The sequence below is a fragment of the Pollicipes pollicipes genome, unplaced genomic scaffold (assembly GCF_011947565.3).
Source record: "Pollicipes pollicipes isolate AB1234 unplaced genomic scaffold, Ppol_2.1 Scaffold_5724;HRSCAF=6776_pilon_pilon_pilon, whole genome shotgun sequence".
Taxonomy (NCBI): domain Eukaryota; kingdom Metazoa; phylum Arthropoda; class Thecostraca; order Pollicipedomorpha; family Pollicipedidae; genus Pollicipes; species Pollicipes pollicipes.
In genome coordinates, this window is record NW_023596746.1 from 14,079,636 (window position 1) to 14,092,240 (window position 12,605).

Sequence of the window (12,605 nt, forward strand, 5' to 3'; positions counted from 1 at the left end):
TTAATAGCAACACCGAAAAGGTAAACAACAGTAGTCATTGGTGACCGATTTTCCGGACAAACTTGATGGATTGTCGTGTTAGGCCACTGGTTAAGACGCATGGTTGCTTCTTATTCACAAGCAAATATCAAGCCCATAGCGTTGCACGCAAAAACGAATTTAAATAAGAGGACTTTTAATTCGGGGGAGGGCCATCAGCATGTTGCAACGGTGTCAGCTGTAAACTTACTCCCTGGCATCCGAAGGCCCTTCGTTTGTAGCAAAACCAAGGACAAGCTGTGTTAAAAAGCCGCTATGTTCCAAGGTTATAGTTTACAAAGAACATTTTCCAACGAGAAAAGTTTCTTGTGCAAGGATGGGTGTCTGCAAGTTGTGATAATTTCCTTGCACGGCCCACACGTGTAATGATTTCCTTACCAACATCGGAAAACGTTGTCATTCCTGGAGCTTTCAAAAATCAATAGAAAAAAGCAAATATCAAATATCCTCTGAAATCCTGCAAATTCAAACAAAATTCCTGCAAAGTGGTTAAGCACGTAGTGTGAACCACCGGACTCTGGGTAGGGGCAAGCCCTTCCATGACCGCATTCCCCTGGCTATGTTCCTGTTTATGAGGCGCCTACACAGCGTTGAGATAAGTTGATGGTAAATGCCACTCTCTCATTTCCTTCTTACGAAATCTAGTTCAAGGTAACATGTCGTCACCTTAAAAAGAAAACGTAAACAAGAGTCGAACACTGCATGCCATTTATCCAATTTACATTAAAGGAAACAGCATAATGTGGTAATAGAATACAAGGCATGCCTTTTCGTGCGTTGCTGACCGCTTCTTCTCATCAGTTTATGGAGAATAAAGTCTTTGGAACGTGAACTTAGGCGGCATGTGTATGAAAAATATTTGCTCATCTCCAATAACGAGCAAGTCCTATAAGTTACGCCCTGTTCATTCATGTTCTAAACACCTATCCAAGTCCGGCACGTTACGAAAACTTTTTTTCGGCGCCTGGGCGAGAACACGGCCATCTGGAGGTGGCCAGTGGGCACGCATTTGAATTTCCAGCCCAGCCGATTACCGAATGGTAATTATGGCTCGACGCAAGGACACATAACTATCCCGCAATTACGAGACAAGTGGTTAATACTTTGAATGTGTAGTAACCGCGAAGCACAGCATACACCGCGACGTTACAGGCCTTGTAAGACATCGAACATAATATACAGATTTCACGGCTGAACGAATTTGTATGTGCCTAAGGTGAATGAAGAAGCAAGGTGATCACAGCCGTGACATATTAAAGCTCATGCAGAAATCAACATATGGCACGCCCGTAAGTATGTGCGGTGACTAAATCACATCTTGCTATCGACATCCCTCGCAATCAGCTGGCCATTCTCAAGGAACGGTTCGTTCATCAAAGTATGAAACATGCTCTTAAGCCAACCACAACAGATCAGCTACATAAGGCCTTGTACATGGTTCGACAAACTGATCTCCACACGCGCATTAATCGCGCTTTGAAACAGAAAATTGTGCACTAAAAATAATCATCCTAATAGCATCTGAAAACAAACTGGCATTGAGCGAGTATGTATCGAGTATAAGCGAGCCTGACCCTCTCATATTGTTCCCGCTTTCTTACAAAAACACAACTGCACCGGTGAATTGAGGTTTATCGCTGTCATTTGTCATTGTTTGCACTTATAACTTTACACTACCGAGAAGCAGGATCTAACTATGAGTTACACTAGGGGGCTATGTTTCCGCCAAAGTACTGAGCGAGCAAATGAACTTGGCTGTTTGCCTGAGTAGTGCCCTCCGGGCGCGATAACATAGTGATCTGCCCTGATCCTGGAGCGCTCTGTCTTGGGGCGTGACCGGGTCAGGCCCAGCGGCCGGCCTTGTCGGCCGACCCCCGTGACGCGTTCGACACCACGAGTACGGCAAACCTATATGGAGGCGCGTGCTGCTGCTAGTTCGCGGTTGAACAGACACGAGAGCGGTCTGGAATGTGATCACGTGGGAATCGGGAGTGGGGCTCTGGTGGAACAGTAGTGAACGTAGCGGTTCTACAAGAACGAAGAACGAAGCCGGTTCTACAAGCTTAACAGTCGGATTTACGTGAATGCGATCCTAGTGCTACTCCAGGGACGGTTCGTGTCTGTTGCGGTGTTTAGATCAACAGTTACCGTCGGATCCGGCATAATACTGAATTACAAACCCTGTGTTCAGTTAATGCCGTCGGTGGCAATAAATGTCGCTCGAACCCGAAAAAGCAAGTTGGTATCGAAAGGAGATTAGCAAAAGGCAGGAGTACACAATTACTCTCCTCTGTTCAAGTGATGTTAATGAGATGTCTTATTGAAACCCAAGCAAGTACAGGCATCAGTTCGATGTAGGCCAGCGCCTGAAGACAGCCCACAAACGGGTCCGAAGGTTTTTTAATGTGCTAGTTTCTCTTAACATGTGAAAATGACCGAGAACCATGTAGCTGGGTCGAGTTTGTTAGTTCACATCTTACTTGCGGTACCACTTACTACCTTACTCTTGCTCTCTTCATACGGTACGTCACGACCACGAACAATGGAAGTCCTCCGAACGTGGAGTTGGCCATTTTTGTGTTCTTTGCAGGCAATATCCGTTTAGCCAATTTTCAATTTCTCGGAAAGTTTGGGGATAGCCGCGCTGGCCCTCGCGTCCCGCACTCCTGACGCTACAGATGTACACAGCCGCCATAGAGCCACCATGCAGCAGCAAGATCGGATAAACCGGACAGTGATGGGAGACTGGCAATTAAGCAACTTTGGATACTGATTCAACCCCGAGGTAGTAAGTTTTCATATCGAGGATACGTTTCGATGCATGCCGTGGAAAGATGGTCGTGGTCTTTACTACTCGCATTTGTGTTTGAGAAAAGACCATCAAAAATCATAATTTAATCTCTACCTGTTGCGCTGAGTTTACTATCTTGCAAAGAAAAGTGAGCCTACTGAAAATTCCTCTTGCCGGTTACGTACCAAAAATTTTGGAGCAGCAGAATTTGGCACCACGGTTGACCCATGGCCTCCTACTAGTTGAAAGCCTCCCCCCCAAAAAAAAGAGAAAGATTCACCGTATTTCAAACACGTTATTTTGTGACGCTAAGATGTTTTGCTTTCATGAACTTAAACGGGAGATAAAACCTATCAGACAATGCAATTTAATGCAACTTGCATATAAGAGTCACTCAAATGAATGATTCGCGCACTGAATGTCAGCAGCGAATAAGCTACAGGTGTTTTTTGAAGAATGGTCTATTTGGCTTTTTTGAAAACGATAACAGGCTGTGGCGTTGCCAGATTTGGGGATGTACAGAGATATCGACGCTCCGTGATTTTAAGACCAAGGTAGACCCGACCAGATACAAGATAACATTTTTGTGAAAATGATATGAATAACTCGGAGCCTGCACACTCGCAGCCCAGCAGCAAGACGACCGACGCCCGCATTGCAGTCTCCTCTGGCCGTGTGGTTACCACTACGTGTCTGGGGAACCAGAGGTACAGGGTTCGATTCCCCGCGGAGCCCGCCCTTTCTGCCAGGGCGAGAGGCAGGTGACGTCCTATAGCCTCAGTGGCTGAGAGCGTCGTAAAACCCCAATGACGGTGATGAAGGCTGGGCGGCGTCGGTCCCGCAGCTACCACCAAATGGCGGCCAAAGTACGGGCGAAGACGACCGCACACTGGAAAGCAGTTCTTCCGAACGTTTTATGAAATCAGTTTCTTTGAGTGGCAGGTATTCCGGGCTGTAGATTTCGCCTGCACAACGTTCAGATTGACACTCAGAACGGCTTAGCATTTGTAGTACCGCAAAATCATGACGTGATGGCAGAGTTCCTATTGTTCGTCTCGATGCGATGGCAGAGTTTCTATTGTTCGTCTCGCTGCAACTGCTAATCTGTTCGGAGGATCAGCCTCCAAACCGCACAGATGAAATCTTCCACTTCACACAAGGGATGTTGTATCACCTTTTGCGGTCACGAGCTGAAGAACAATTTTGCCCTATCCCGGGGTCAAAAGTGGCTCTCATTCTGGCAACACGTGGACCGTTTCTCCAGCCTATCAATACGGAGAACCTTACAGGATATATCGTACGCCGGTCCTGGCCCTTACGCGGGAGGCCCTCTGACTAAGGCATTTGGCTCCGGCTCGACGCCAGGGTCCTCAATGACGCGCAATGACCCCTTGCCTGCGCAGGGTAATATTTAGCACCGATACTCCAGTTCGACCTATCCGGCCTTTGGCTGAAACGGGCTGATTTCCCCGGACCCCGTTGCGGTGATTGACACAGTGTCCCTCCACTGACTCACTGTGGATCTGTTTATTACCATTTCTCACATCTGCTTTCGTTGTCACATCGACATAAGACCCCATCGCCTCAGGAACCCCAACCAGCCTAAGAGGCCTTCAGACAGACGTTCACGGGCACGGCCTTGTCCCTACTTGGGAAATGGATCCCCTCGTGGGCACGGAACCAACTCCTCAGCATTGGTAGTCTCTGACCGACATAGTAGCCCTCATGGTGCCAGGGACCCCTGAGCAGCACGTGAGGCCCTCTGACTGACATTTCAGGGCTCGGACCTGTGAGCTGCGATATCTTGATGCGAGGTTCGGCCAGCACTGTGGGTCCTTCAACCGGGGCCCTGATCGTCGCGGCATGTCCCCTTGTGCTCCCTTCCCCGGCTGCGTCTCTATTGGGTCGTGGTGCCCACATGATGCATGACATTTTACTACACCACTTCCTTTTTCAACACTAGCTAGCTGTGGGAATTGACCACTGAAACTGACTGTAGTCGCGCCATGACCAACCACGATTCTGACCTTGGATGACTGCACTTAAGCATATTCATCGTCGAGTATCATGCACGGCGATGATTTTTCGGCACTTGAAAAAGCCACATTGACATTATTTCCGTTCATTGTCAAGGTTTTTTTCTGAACTTGAGCTCGAATGCCACTTGTGTTGCAAATGACACATCTCAATCATGTTGGCTCATAATATTTATTCATTTAGAGCACAGGTCGTCTGCGGTAAAGCCCAGTTCAGGAATAATTACACTGTTGAATACAGTAGATGCCCGATACAAAAACGTACAAAGCCCCAAATACATGCACATTAGGTGCAGTCATACCTGCACATGGCACGCCTAGACAAAACATTCATCACCGACATGGTCTGCGAGTGTCGCGAACCCGCACAAATTGGGCCGGAATTGTTTTGTTCGCTGGAAGTCATTTAATTTTAACACTGCAAACCCCTGCGACAGCCCCCTGGAAGAGGCCGGTGGGCCGAGAGCGCCAGGGAAATGTATTCGGATCGAATGGGGATGTCAGGCGAACTGTGATCGGTAGCGACGAGCAAGCTTTGCAGTCAAATAGCTGATGATACACGCTGCACAGAAACGACGCGTCGGACTAACATCAAAGTGGCAACTGATGCTGTAACAGCAAAATGGCTAATTTCACAACGGTTTGAAGTTTAGACCTGATGCCACCAAACCTCACATAAGCTTGTGAAAGGTCGGCAAAATCGATGAAGCACATTTGTAATCACTTGACACGTCATGGGGCACTAGACGAACGTGGCGCATACAGGGCTGAATACGTGCCGCGGAGCGCCAATATTCTGCATTTTGGCTGTGCAAAGCCTTAAAATAAGTTCATCAGGGATACACCCTCATTCACGTGAGAGTACATCATTGATTTCATCACACACACCCTCATTGATGTGATTAATGTGGAAGGCATTTTCACATCATGGTAACGTGTTTGTTTACTAATGTATCATGTATTCTTTTCTTGAGAAGTGTTTTTGGTTAGCTCATCCGCCAGTAGGGAGAATATCTATTCCTCCATGCACCCAAAAGCGAAGAACGTAACGATTTCGGATCATGTTGGATCCAAAGCTATGTAAACACGGCAGCTCCACATCCAACTAAAAAAACGGCCGCCGGACCGTCGCGCGGTGTGCGCTGGTGGGCGGCGGCCCGACCTACCGTGGCGGTGTGTGGCTGGACGCAGCGCGTTTGACCTGTGCCTCCGACAGACGCGCCCCGACTGGCCGACCCGGACCGGCCAGCAGCCGCCGCAGCCTTCACCAGGGCCGGGTCGGCGCCGGCGCCCGCTGCCGCTCCCGGCACGACCAGGCGCCGCGCCGGCGGAGAGTCCGCCGCAGCCACCGATCACAGCCGGAACGCCCCCGCGTTGGCCGGGCGGGGCCGCAGAGAGCCCGCTCAGGGCGAGGTCGCAACTGACTGACTCCAGCGGGTCACGGTCCCCGGTCACAGACACCGTCATACACGGGGTGTCTCGCACAAATGCAATGTCACTTTGGTTCTTCTCGAGATAATAATATTATAAGGACCTAGTATGGAACCAGATCTGGACTGCACGAAACACAGGTCACGATCTGTCGTCGGGGTTATTAAAACGCTCACACGTTCAACTCAAGAGGCGTTTTTACTCCATGTGGTTCTTCGTTATTCTATGTTTGCAGCACTTCCGATTTCTTACCATGAGATGCAATCGGCAAGCGTAGAATAGCCAAAAGATGCATGGTGACGAAATGGTTCATCTTCCGGAGTAAAGTTTTACGGCTATTCTGATAGGTCAGACAATAGACGTTGAGTTTTGCTCGGATATTCCTATTCACGTGCATTCAGATTTGGTGCCGAATTAGCCTTTTATCTAATAATGCTGGCGTGGAGAGCGTTAGTGAACATCTTATACAGGAACGTAAGCATAAACGGGCCAAAGGAAAACGCCACAACTGAACGACTTACGCGGAGTTGGGGCACAAACGGCTTTTGCACACAGTTGAGCATCACGTACGCTAAACAATCTTCCCCCTGAATACCTGGTTGATATACTTCGAGCTCAGTTGCGTGAAGTTGCGCTTTATTCCATCTTTCTTTTTGTAGACTCAAACTGTTTAACTCTTGTCCCTGAAACTGAATCCTTTTGACGTATCATTACTCCCTGCAAATACTTCTTGCATCAAGCCCAGATTTCCACAAGTCTCAACGGCCTCGAGGTCGTCGAGGCTGTCAGATTTGTCTTTCTGGCGTTGCAGTCACGCCATGCCCTTTCTTTTCTCCGCTGAGAAGAACCTCGTTTTATCTCTGACAAGCTCCTTCTTTTTATGAGCCAAACATTTTAAAAAAAGATTAAGTGTTAACCTTTTGACTATGCATTTTGGGGATCAGCGTACACACTAAGCAATGTTTCTTGTGTAATCATGGTCACGCCAACTGATATGAAATTCCGGGTCAGCGATAGAATTTTGTGGCGAAAGCTGAGCGTGCTGCAAAGGTCGGCAGTGTCAGTCTTGCCCTTTGACGACGCCTGACCTCTGGCGCCGCCGCTGGCACCGGCAGCAGAGATATGTGGAGTGCAATAGTGCTGCCATCTGGAAAAGGGTGACTTGAGCGCCTCTGCCATCTGTCGGGTGGGACAAACCAGACGATACTTTGGAGGGAGCTTGGCGGTTGATTTTTCTCTAACTTCCATCTGATCTTATCAGAGACCATTGTGTAATGAAATGGGCAGTAATAGGGCTGCTTATTCGGCTCAAATGGATACAACATTTCTCTATGCCTGTTTTTCACCTTCGAGCACTCAAAACTCCAGTGACCATAGGTATCCCGTTGAGCCTCACACACAAAATTTCAAACGGAACATATCACAGCACATTTTTGCTTGCAAATCTCCCTGAGCCCATAAGCTCAGACAGATAAATATATGTGCAGACACAACTTAGCGTAACAGAGCACTGTATCTTCGAAACATTCTACCTAACTTCCTTCAGCAGTTCTTGGCATCGCATTTCCTCGCATACGCGGCTCTTTACTCTCTTATCTTTGTTTACGTACTTCTTGAAACAAGTTTCTGCAAAAGCACAATTACTTGCGTCGAATATCTCAAAAGATGCATTTTTGCATCACATGACATAATAAAGATATTTGAAATTTTGTTGCGCAGTTCTTCCTCTATGACATTCACCACGCGCATTGCATCGCAAAGATAAACTCACGCATCATATCTCCTTGTTTATCGAACTTTTCGTGACCGACTTTTGCGTTTGTCTAGTGCGCACATCCAGGTATGCAGGGTAGGGTTTCATAATCATCTCGCTAATCGTATGCAAATATTAATGTTATGTGTGCGGAAAATTTGCACCTGCTGGTTCGACCATACCTGCGCGCCCCGCTAAAACATTGACTGCGGTCGGTACTCGCTCGTTAGTCAGTGTGCTGGGATGGAGACCAGGGAGCTGATCACAAAACTGAGGGACACGACGCGAGATGCTGCCCGACAGCATGTACTCTGCGCTCAGCCGGGGGGCCCTGTAGTAGAAGCTGACAGAAATATGCCTTCACTCGTGTTTTTTTCTCGTTCTGAGGACCACGCATAGACGTAACTTCAATGATTTTATGATAGAGAAAACATAAAGTCTGCGTTCTTTTGCCCGCACATGCACGCTTACCACTGACTTCCATTGACAGCCGCCATGAATGCACTGAGCCCAGGTACAAACCAGAGTCAAGGCCCCTGCTGCCAGCAGTTCAGCCAGCCGAGCTGGAAGCTGTCGCCGCGACCGAACTCTAGGGAGAACGCTCTAACAGCATGTTTGTGCATATTTGTCGTCAGCATGTCTTCCGCGTAATCTTGACGGGATAGACAAGTCACGCGGTGTCCAGAAGCAACGATGAAATGTGCATGACTCAAGCAATGCTGAAGCAAGCACGGTTACCATAGCGGACGTGATCAGACATGATCCGTATATATATATATATATATATATATATATATATATATATATATATATATATACCACCCATTCTGGGCTCTGAGACCAGCTGGTAGCATGAGGTATGGGTTGGAATAAATGCTCCAACTGTTGTCTTCGTCTGAAAGGTTCAGATCCACTCAACGATTTGGCCAATTATTTATCAGGCCGCATTTAGATGCATGGAGGCCTTGGAAAGGATCTCAGGGCGTCTGGCGCTTAACTATGCATACGTCTCTCACTGCGGTGATTTCTGGCATCTTCAGTTGCAAATCTAAAAATTCCACGATCGGTAAACTAGCGCTCTAACCACATAACATTAACCCAACCTGTAAACTTCAACGCTTATGCAGGTACCAGCCAGGGCAGCGGATGCCCGAGGTGGGTTCGAGTCGGTACAGGAGCTTGCTATTTGCCCCTGACTCCGACCGGTGGTAGCGGTTACGTTAAAGGTCAGGTGAAGCTGGAAGGCAGAAGACCGTGGCACTAATTTTGGCATATCTGACTCATGTTTTCTGTGGTTAATTTATGTCAACACCGATGAAAACGCTGCCATGTCTCTATTTTTATGGGGCGTGAAAAGCTGTCGTAAGTTTTCGTCTCTCACTTCTGAGAGTATCTGTTTATCATATGAATGGACGCTGAACGGAAATCCGCCCTAAGCCTGCTGATAGGTTTTGGAGATAGAGCCGTGTTTTCAGACTCAGTACCCTCTGTCAGTTTCTTATGCGGTCTTTCACCCATTCATCCAATAAATCCTTGACAATGCAGGAGACAACAGACACCCTCAACACACTGTCAAACGTACTCCCTGGGGGGCCACCCACTGTCGAACGTACTCCCCGGGGGGCCACCCTCAACGCAATGTCGAACGTACTCCCTGGTGGACCACTGGCCATACCATCGTTCTACTAATCACTTGGCAGAAATGTGGAGACTTTCACAGAGCAGGCAGAAACTTGCGAGACTAAGGTACGTACGCACACCACGCACCAGCGCCTCTCAACATCCCTCGGTCAGTCTCAGCCTATTGGCGACGGCCGAAGAAGAGACTGGCATAGGCGTTGCGCACAACTTTATGCGACATCGCTGATACGTACGCGGGTCGGACTGGTCTCATCCTTACCATTTCCGTTTCGGGGACTGAACTGGAAATGGTATTAGTCCTACTCAAGCACTTGTGCTCGAGTATAAAAGCCCGCCGGACATCCTGACGGGTACCACCAATTTATTGATCCTCCCCCCCCCCCACCCCCCCCCCCCCCCACTCCCAACCCTTCAGGCGTTAGCCACCCGGACGTCTGCGGCCAGAAGGCCGTGGCGGGTCGCTATTTACCCGAGCGGCGGCCGCCCTGTGGCCCAGTATGCGCGCAGCGCGGGTCGCGAGAGGAGCGCTGTTCGACATGGCCGCGGTGCTACAGCTCTGCACGTCTCTGGGGCTGCTGCAGCCGGGCAGCACGCTCTGCGAGGGTGTCTACTCCACCAACTGTCACTGCGTGCGTCAGGACGAGCGGGTGCGGGTGTGCTGCGCCGGCCAGAACAGCCCCGACGACATTGCTCGTCTGCTGAGCGAGGACCTGCGGGACACGCCCAGGTGAGCCGCTGCCGCTGAGCCGGAGCTCAGCAGCTGGCGAGTGTCCTGACCAGGCCCGCCCGCTCCGCTGACAACAGAGCGAAGCAGTTTAATTATTTGAATTCGGTGGTTTTTTAATATCAAGCCTTAGGCGGGGCCTCACTTGAATGCACCACAAGTAGGGCCAGTCCGCTTCGCTGGACGACCATTGATATTATTTCGAGGTGGGCCTACCGTTACTATGACGCTTCCCAATCAGCCAAATCATTGTTATATTTAGCCTTAGGCGGGCTTCACTTGCGTCCGCTTCGCTGGACGAGAGTTAAGATTATTTTGAGGTGGCCTGACTGTTACTTGTATGCTTCCCAATCAGCCAAATCATTATTGCAATTCATCACTCGCTGAGCCACGACAAGTGGAGTAGGAAACCCGCCTTTACATGCAAGTTATCATTTTACTATTTAACTGGACACAGATGTGAAGAGACAGTGTTACAGCCCAAAAATCATATACCCTTTTCAAGAATAACCTTTCTATGTGCTGTTGCTTGTCTAGCTTGTCCAGTTTGTCAAGCTCGTCTAGCTTGAATCGCAATTTGCTTTTGATTAGACCCATTCCACCAGAAGGTTGAGAACCACATATCCATTCGCCTAAGCCGGTAAGCCGTCGGAAGCCTCCAGCCATCGTGCCTGAGACACGTGTCACTTTGACTGGTATAGAGCGGTGGTGCTGGCCACCCGTCCCGCCCCGCTCGTACCCTTTGACTGGTATAGAGCGGTGGTGCTGGCCACCCGTCCCGCCCCGCTCGTGCCCTTTGACTGGTATAGAGCGGTGATGCTGGCCACCCGTCCCGCCCCGCCCGTACCCGTCCGCGTGAGGCAAGTTGATACACCGCCTAGGCAGATCATGTTCTAATGATTTCAAAAAGTGGTGTCATAAACGCGCGGATATAGCGGTCATTCAAACCCGGGACAAACGTTCCCATGGCGTAAACCGGTGCCTTGTCTCATCGTCATGCAGCCAAGCCGATGTGAAACCAATCCGCAGTGGCATAACATGGCCGCGTTGCGAACCGTTGTGCAATTTGTTTCCGCGGTAGCACCACGGAGTAGATGCGTTATGGCTTTGGCAAATAGTGGGTAGCAGCCGATAGCAGCCCTTTTTGCCCTTTCCATACCCGAATTCCGTAGGTAGGCAATTACACAAATTCAAAAGTCATGCTGCTTTTTTATTTACGCTATAAGCCGATATGAGCGTTCTTAAATAAGGTAGGAATCAACCACCCACATAGCGTACAAAAGCAGAGTGATGTACGTATCTCACGGGCAGGCCGGTGCAGCGCGAAATTCCACAACACACTCAAAGGTGAATCACTAAAACTTTGAACAAAATAGTGTCATGGAACAAATAGTGGTCGCTGAACACGCTTCCGCGTTCTTCATACCCATGTCCTGGAAGCAGGACATTACGCGGAGTATGGAAGCCTTGGCAAGGGTTTTCAAAAGCAACAGCATATAGTGGAAGTAGCGTTAATGGGGGTAGCGTTAATGGTCGTGGCGTTAATTAAAACTCAGTCGAATGCTTGCACAGCGTGAGTAGATGCCGTAGCCCATAACTTTGCGGCCAATCTGATGAGGTACCGAACCGCAGTGGCATACAACAACCGTGATACGCTGTCAAAGGCGTCAGCCTGGGGTGAAAAAGTGTCTGTTCTGTCACCGACTCAATTTGAAAAAGCCTGAGTTGTCATCTGCAGCAAACTCCATCAGAAACCGTCACAAACAACCAGAAATGCGATAAAACGATACAAAACAAAGATAAATGAAGGGCGAAGATTCATAAAGATCATCAGTGATCTCGTTTCGAAAGGTTCACCTGCACTAAAGTATCATTTGCTGGCCATGGCAAAAAACCCGGTGGCTAGGGCGTAGGTCTTAGTGCATGAGTGTCTGACGCAGCGGGCTTAAGGCCGGTGAGCACATAGGTTCGGTAGGTAGGTAGGTAGGCACATAGGTAACGCTATTTAAGCCTAAGACGTTGTGTGTAAGACGTTGTGTGTACGGAGAAAGATGAGGATATGCTTGGTCATCGGTCGCTTCACGTCCATAAATGGCACGTAACCAACCCCGTACACCATATCATGACATACTGGGGCAATAACAGTGTTGGAGCAAAGCTCTTACATGGGTATATTCCATCCATCAGAGA